Here is a 9159-nt window from a genome sequence, read left to right as displayed (position 1 = left end):
CGGACTTGAAGATCTACAAGGTCCCTTCCGACCCTACTTCTATGATTCTATGACTCATGGAGATTTTGCTTACCTCGTCTTTTTTCCTGACACTGAAAACTCATTATCAATACTAATTTAATTTGCAAATGTTTAGTTGTTCTTTGTTTGGGGTGAGGTAAATGTGGGGAAGACTGGGTTCCAGATGGACTAGTAATTAGCAACTTGTCTTTTAGGCATCCTTCATTTTCTGGCTATGTTTAATTTAAATGACGTATGGGTGTACAAAGAGTTTTCACCTACTTCATCTTTTTCAGTTATCATGTTTTATCCCCATCCCTTCACAGTACAGAAAGAGGAGTCTAGTCTCTCTGTGTGTGTATTTAATGTTACTGAATAGCACAAGGATTTATAATTATATCTCCAGGAATTTCTCAGACTTAAGAAACAGAGGACACATGCCTAAGAAGCTATAATTTCACATCCTAATTTATTCAGCCATATCTTCCCTAAGTAGATAAGGCATTTGGTTACTGGTAGCTGGTCCAAAATATGGGCCTTTATGCTAGTGTAGAATCCCACTGGGCACATCTACACATGGCACTATGGCAATGTATTGTTCACAGGTGTCTACACATGAACAGCAGCTACTTGCCATAGCAGTGTGCTCCCCTGTTATAGCCCACTGCTACAGTGAAGTAACTGCTAAATATAACCATGCACTGTACATATGGCACAGTGAGGGTGGTTACTGTGCCGTAGTTTAGTACTTCCAGAAGGTAGTATTAAATCACAGCGCAGTAACAACATAACCATAGGGCAATGTGTAGATGCACCTGCTAACGTCAATTCTAAGACTTTGCAAAGTGATTAAAAATGTTGGGTATCTCACTATTTGGAAGACCAAGTTCAGACACCTGATTTTAAGAAGATGACAGTGTCATATGTTAGCCATCCAAAAACAGGAGGCTACCAAAATACACTTGCTGCCTTTCAAAATTTTGTCCAATGGCATTCATCAACTAAGAGGAATTATGGTCTGGACAAAATTAAGATATTTAAATGTAATAGTTTCTATGGTAGTGTAAGTGATGTTTATCTGTGATGGTCCAGACATTTCTTAGGTTAATATCTTTTATTTGCCTAACTATATAGTTGGGATAAAGTTAGAGTAGTTTTTGAATGTCTTGCATTCAAAAGCTTGTCTTACTTTATCCCAACTACATAGTTAGTCCAATACAAGATATCCCCAAAAGAAATCCTCGCCTATTGCATGGTTTTCGATCTCATGTCTGTAATTTCTTATGGCATGGTTCAGATTTTAAGAAGAGATATTCTTGTTGATCACACCACTCCTGCTGGGAATTCCAGAATATTATTCAGACAATGAAAGCAATTTACTTACATAAGTAACATTGGGAAAGTATTTAATGCATATTTAACTGTGTCATAAAGCAATTTAACAGCTAGAAGCAAGGCACCATGTGACATGCATTAGAACTACTGTCTTATTTCATTTTTTTAAAAATTCTTATTGATACAGTACCTATCATTCCTCCACCCTCCAATTTATATTGCAAACTGTACAGACAGATGTCACATCTGCCATTGAAATGTAGCTCAGGGAAGGACTACTTTTAAAAGGACATGTAATACCACTATATATCCAACTAGGAAGTAAAAAAGCATACAATATTATAGGTGTGTCTACACATGCATTTACTGTGGCCTAAATTTACACTGTGTAAGCTAATTTGGTATAAGCCCTTCTGGGCAGGCGTCTACACATGCGGAGATTAGGGAGCAGCTTTGCACCCATTTTCCTGCAGCCCTGCAATGGGCCCCTGCCACCACTGGGGGGGAGCTCCAGTCTCCCCCTGGGTGCTTGCTAAGGGGCTGGCATGGAGCACTGGGCCAGGAGACAGGGGGTGGGGTTTGCCTGCTGATGGGGCAGGGTCAACAGTAGGGAGCTTCTGGCCCTGACTCCCCAATCAGGGGAATGGGGTAGGAAAGAGATGCAGGTGAGGGGCAGGTCCCAGCCTGCTGCCCCAATGTGCTGGTGGGGCAGCTTGCTCACTGATAGACTGCTTAGGCTGGGACCTACCCCACCCTTCAGCTCTTTCCAAGGCCCGTGCCTTGCTCCCCAAACTGGGGCATGGGGCTGGGACCTGTCCCTGCCCGGGACATAGTTTCATAGTTTCATAGTTCCTGGCCAGCCCCGGGCTGCACAGAGAAGTCTGCATGTGCAGGACGGAGCTGGCTGGGGACTGCCCCCAGGACATTCCCCAGCTGCCTCCAGGCCACATGTGCTTCTCTGCTATGGCACTGTTACTAATCCCAAGTAAATTTGCTACTTGCATTTGCAGGTAGCAATTTTACTCAGGATTAAGGAGGTTTACTGACAAGTAAGTATGTGCACCTGTAGAAGCACATACTTACTTCACAGTAAACTATGCTAATGAGAAGTTAAGTGTCTCATGTAGACTCACCCTATAAGGATCTCAATAAGCAGAATGTTATCACGCAAACTGGAGTTTGAGTAGAGCTAATACCTTTTTAAAAAAACTGCTATGGGGTTCATTGGTGAGTGTGAATGGGAATGATGTTTAGGGTCCCCTTGTCCTTAATATACAGAAACACAAGACAACATGGTTACTAGCCTGCAATTTACAATGTGAAGTCCCAACTATGCACAGAATTATGCACCTGCTTCCCTTTATGTACATTAAGTGAGCCTTTTGACTTCAATGAGACCACCTGATTTCAATAGGCAACAAGAATGGCAGGAGAACAATGGTAAGTAATTGCAAACTTATATGGACTAGATATTGCACAACTTCAGAGCTTCAAATCATTTGAAAGGTGTTTTCTTTTCATAAATAAATATGTACCTGCACTCACTGAGAATATCTGTTATTGGTGGGTTGATATTTTTATAACTCCAGACTTACATTTAATTTTAAAGGTAGCACATCCAACAAAATTATTAAAAGCTATAGATTTATTTTCCTTCAGTATCTACTATCCAAGCCCATGCCTTGTCTGACCCTAAGCTGTTTAGCCAGGGAGATATGATGATATCATATGGCCAGTTGTTTAGCTTCAAAACTTTTGGGTCATAATGGAGCATAACTCCCACTGACTTCAATTACAGTCAAGTTTCACCCTTGACACTTTTATGAAATACTGGTTAAAAATGCCGTGACATTTTAAACTGATTACTTTGTAGTATGTTTCTGAGCACTCTCATACAGGCATGTCACATTAATTTGTTCTTATTCAGCCATGTGCTTCCAGTTTTCTAAATCAAAGAGAGTATAAAACTAGAGGTGTCAGACACCCTCTTAACATCTTAAAGTTTATTAGCAAAGTTAGAGGCACTCGCTTCTAAACTTCCACAGTGCTAGGACACTGTTGCTTTTGATAAACTTGCCTGAAAGGTTCATTTCCTGATTTGTATTCTAGTTCTAAAGACGGTTGTTCGTCTTTGGTTGTTTAAAGTACATTTTATTTCAAAGGGTAAGATGATGATTGGTCTTACATGGTTGCTTAGTTTCTGCAAACCATAGTAGGCTGCCAAAATTTAACTGATTGGGATTGTTATTTAGCAGGGCTACCTTTATATGATATGGTGCGTCTCTTGTTCCCAAACAAACTGAAATATACTTATACTGTTTAAGAATATTCAAACTCTAATTAAAAAAAATCTAAATTGTAAAGATTTTAAAAATATTTTTCTCTTTTGAAATTAAGCTAGGTGTAAAAATGTCTCTCAGTCATACCAAAACACCTATCAGTTGTACAAAAGGAAATAGTGTCTTTACTTGCTCTAGCTTTATAACTGTAATAATATGCAGATCTACTTTGCTTCTCTGTCTGGGGAAATAGTACTTGAAATGTACGGGATGTTATGAATTTATAGAATCTGAAAGGATAAGCTCATCACTTTTTTGTGTCATTAATAGAAAGAAAAAAAATGTTCCTCTTACTTTCATTTGACACTTGTTTGTATTTTCTACAATTAAAGTAGGGTTATAGTCAAAGTGACTCTAAAAATGACACATTTATGCTCTCTTGCTAAGTTCTGTATCAAATTTTCTCTGATTATATATAAATCAAGAGAAGATTTTTTCTGACTGTCAGCACATTGCAAATTCATCCTGGGATCTCTAACTTCAAGCTGTATTTTTATGTTTATTACAATATTACCAGTAACACAGATCCAGCAATAAGAATATAGCTGTCTATGCATGATTCAGAGCATAAGCCAGCTCATTTCTCCATAGCTTTACTGAGGCCTTGTCTACACAGAGAGATTGACCTACATAACTGGAGCAGGTTATGCCTACCCATTCCATTCAGCTGTCTCTCTTCTGGTATACCACTGAAATAAGATTTTATATGTAGACAATGCAAAATTCTTCCATTTTAAAGGTAGTAAAAACTCATTTTCTATAGTAAAATAAGTCATAATTAATGATCCAGACATATAAAGAAGGAATATACTGCATAAAACCTTTTTTTTTTGTTTTGTGAAGAGAGCTCTATCTTGCAAAATACAGCTATTGATTCAAATCCACAGAAATTGGAAGTGTTGAGGTCCCTGGTTCAGCACCAGGTTTAGTGCAGGACCCTAGGTACACACACACACAGGCTGCTAGCTAGTACTAAATCCTATGCCCCCCTATTTCACTACTGTTGTTATCCAGGTTGATTAGATAAAGGCTAGGATAATCTGCTCACTTTTTTGGGGCTGTTTTATAAACGTTCATTTTGCTGTGTAGGCATAGCTTAGTCTAGAGATATGTAGTGGGAGGGTGGCTACCAGTGGCTTTTCTGAAAACGCTGTCCTTAGTTGGGTCAGCTCAAACAGAGATGTTCTAAGAAACAAACAGTCACCTTGCTTCAGGCTTATTTATCACCAGCCCCAGGTGTTGGAGTCCTTTGACTGCAAATCCTACATAGCAATTTAGTGTGCTGCCACCATGCCAGCCTGCTGACACATCTTCAGACTAATTACACTCATTCACTGAATATGCATCCCTCTTGCTAGAACAAGAATAGCACAAACCCGGTTAGGGAGCAAAATACAAAAGGAGATATCACGGCAGTGATGCTGGCACAGGAGAGAGATGTTAGTCTGCATACAGACTCAATAATAAATGAAACATTTGACAGAGAAGAATGCATTGGCAACACTCTTCCATCTTTCTAAGAAACTGACACTATATTCTACAGCCATAGGGGCCACACAATGACAGTTACAAAGAGGTTTTGTGAACAAACTAATATAGACTGTGTCAGCCTGCCATTAATTCTAGAGTTCCTTTTCTGGCCAATGTGTAAAATCTAATCAATGAGACATTTTTCAAAAATCTATGGAAATTGTGAGTCTGCAATTCTGCCTTTCCGAAATAATATCTGTAAAGCCTCACAATGGGAGAAGAGAACTGCACAGTTCTCCATTCTTCAACTGGCTTCTTCAGTAATTTGGGAAAATCTCCTCTTATGCCTCATGAGGATAGGATTTTTCATGGATGTGATATCCCCATGGTGAAATTTCCAGTGATGTAGTTTCTCTCTTTTGGGAACTGGAAATCCCAAATTCATTTTCAGGTCCTTATTTTCTTATATTAGTTGGCTAAGATTGTGATGCTTTCCCCTCCCCAGATAATTTAACTTTGTATTGACATTTGTTCTTTAACTCAGATCGCCTCCTTGTTTCTGTAAGGGCACGTACAGACATTATACTTGGACCAGTCTAAGTGAACATAAATCAATCTAAACCTGTAACTATACAGAAGTTCAGTGCACACAGACTGCACTGAAATAAAAATAGTGCAAGTGACCTAGAACAGACCTTGTCCAAGGTACATTCAGTTAAGGCTGTTTTAGTTTAGACTCATGTATCAAACTTCTGAACTGTTTTGCTGTTGATTCAGATTAGATCTCTGTCCTTTGGCATCCCAGCCTGCTTTGTGGCCCTCCTATGCCTGATTCATGAGATGGCATACTAGCACTTGGCCTGCACTCAGATTCTCCAACCAAGCACCCAATAGCCCCAACCCCTGGACTCCCCCAGCACTGAGCAAGCAGAAGCCCTGCCTCCTGCCTCCAGCCATCTATAAGTCACAGGCAGGCACAAGAAGGCAACCCTGTGACCTTTTTAGCTCAGTCACTGCAGGTAGGTACCTGGCCCATGTGCACCTGAGGTGCTGCAAGGGTTTTATGGACTGCAGCTACAGGGCCTGTGGTGAGGAGGGTTGAGCATCCAAACCAAGGCAAGTCGGCAGACACCCCTGGAAACTACAGGAGCAGGTGGGGCATGGCCAGCTGCCTCTGTGTTGCAGGTAGAGGACATTGGAAATTTCTAGGCTAGGGCATGGCACATTGCCAACGTCATGGGAGCATCTGCTGGAAGTCCCTGGAAAGTTTGTGGTCGTGGTAGCCTAGCTGGTAGAGCCCAAGTCACTCTGGAGCAGGGACCAAACCCAGCTGCAGTGAGAGAGCCACACACTAGGACCCACACCTAAATGCACCCATCATTCCATCCATCCATCCACCTCATAGCTGGACCCTCACCCAGCCATGGATGCCAAGACCCCACTGCCATGGGGACACCACTGTGGACCACGGAAAAACCCATTCCATCCTCCTCCACTACCCAATCCCAGGTGCACAACTGGGACAATGGGGAAATGAGGGATCTTATCACCATCTGGAGGGAGGAGACCCAGGGCCACCTCCAGAAGGGCATGAAACAAGAATATATGCTAGTGCATTGTAAAAGCAGAGCCATGGCAGGGACTGGGTACAGTGCTGGGCCAAAACTAAATGGATGAAGATCCAGTACAAGCACTTCCTCACAATGGACAATGGCCATCACCACCCTGCACACATACAGTACCACCAGTGGGGCACAAGGAGTCACCAGCAGGGACGTTACTACACAAGGATATACAGAAAGGCCCTAGAATAATGGGTCAACCGGGTGCTCAGGAGCAGGTCTCTGGGGGCCACAGGGCACAAGGTCTGCTGATGGCAGTAGTCCCCAAGGTCTCCAGTCCATTGATATTGGTCCCTGGATCATCACAGGGGCTAGGAGTGGAAGTGTACTTGCAGCTGGCCTTGAGCTCCCTTGACACCTTCTTGGTCATTGTCAAACACACAGATCATGGTGTGCAGGACCAGGGGGAAAGCTCTGATGATTTGGTCATTGGGACCCAGGATACGGACCCCTAGTACTTGATCCTACAGACTGCAGCTGAACATGTACCCCTGGGACACTTTCTGATGCTGGTGCCATGGATGTTCCATTCCCACTTTTCCAACACCTCCTCACTTCCCCCTTCCAGGTGTGCAGAGTGCTCCTTAGCCCCCCTGATTACCAGCACAGCAGCTGCTGCTGCATCACCAGCCACAGCACCCACACCCAGCCCTCCCCACAGTTCTGGTGAAGTTTGGCACCAAACCAAGGCATCCTTCCACCCAGGATGGTACAGCTCAACCTGGCTCCACAGGGCCATGATGGGGACCCAGGCACCGAGGAAAATGTGAAGCCTCTAGGGGGACAGGGGTGGAGGCAGGCAGGTAGGCGATGCTTACAGCCAGTGGGGTAGGGAGTTAACAGCATGATAATTCGCCACTAGCCCCAAAGCCTCTGTGCAAGCCTGTCTCCAGAAGGCAGTCACTGGATCCAAACTACTAGCCTTTTCTGAGAACCCCAGAACAGGGAGGCCCAGTGCACAGATGGAGGGGTGTGGAGGCCAGTGAATTGCCCTGCCCTGACCATTCAAAATGCAGGGCCCCCAGCTGCTAATTCTTGAGATGTTTCTGTCTTTCACTGGGCAGTGACCCTTTTCCCTCCCCTCCCCTCCTCTTCTCTCCTGGAATGCAGCTAAAGTACCAAGCCTCCTCCCACCTGTCAACCTTGGGCAATTAGCATCCCATCTCCCATTCTGTGGGAACATAAATCTACCTCATTTATACCTCCCTGCCCTATCTCTCAGGGCCATGCTCAACTACAGTGAGAAGCTGAGCCTTTTTCCAGGTGCTCAGAGCACTGGTGCTGAAACAGCCCCCTCCCACCCTTGCACTCATGGAAAGGCACTAAGAGAGTGGAACGTGTAAAAAACAGGTAGAAGTGCCAGCACTCTGCGCCCCACTCTGGTTGGCAGTGCATGGGGCTGAGTGGCAGAGAGGACACTGAAGTCAGGGACTGGAGACAACATGCAGCTATGTATGAGAATCACTGGAGTTGCAGTACATCAGGGAAAAGAAAAAATCCCCCTTGACAAACAACTCCTTCCCCTTCCCTCCCAGTCCATGAAAGGCACAGATGTGATGGCAGGATTCCTATGTGGGAACTGCTTTTTCAGCCAATCTGGTCCCACTGCCAGGGTGCCTCCTGGATCATGCACCTGGAAAGGCTTGCAAGTGACACTCTAATGCTATCACACCACCCACATCTGATCCTTGGTGAAAATCCATAGGTGCTAGGCATCTCCAAGTCTCATGGTTCAGACAATCACTGCACTGACCCCTCAAGCAAACCCATAGCAGAGCCACAGGTAGCACACAAGCTGGACTTTCATGTTAAATGGCAACCCAGTCTTCCCCTGTGTGCCTTCAAAACAGATGCTCTCCTGCAGCTGTTGAACACTTCCTGGGGACCTTGTCCTGAAACAAGAGCAAGATGTATTGGCTGGCATTCCCCCAGAACTAGTGGTAAAGCTCATCCCTCTAGGCAAGCCATATTTCACCAGGGAAATGTTGGGAGTGAATTACTGCTTCTGCATGAACACAGCACTGAGACATCTTTCCTATAAAGGAAGGATGGGGTTGTGGAGTGGTGTAAGAGCTCCACTGGCATTTCCTAGAGTGGTCAGTCCCTTCCTGCTCCAGGGATGGTCTTCTGAGTCCCACAAGTTCCCACTGCAATTCCTGAAAAGGGACACAGTTTTTCCCTCCTCAGCACAGCTGGGAGCCTGGCCTCTGCTGTGCTTGCTGGAGAACAGCAGTGTGACTGTTGGCCTCAGGGGAGTGGGGGCGGGAAGGGCCAAGCCATAGCTACCTTGCCATCTCCATGTGAATGCCCAGGAGAGTGCTGGGAGGGTCCAAAATGCCTGCCTTTATAATTCATTGTATCAGCAAAAAATCAACCTCACACAAAGGCTCTAT

Source organism: Gavialis gangeticus, unplaced genomic scaffold (assembly GCF_001723915.1).
Source record: "Gavialis gangeticus isolate Ggan-Ray unplaced genomic scaffold, GavGan_comp1, whole genome shotgun sequence".
Lineage (NCBI taxonomy): Eukaryota > Metazoa > Chordata > Crocodylia > Gavialidae > Gavialis > Gavialis gangeticus.
The sequence above is the reverse complement of the archived record's forward strand: the minus strand, read 5'-3'. Positions refer to the sequence as shown.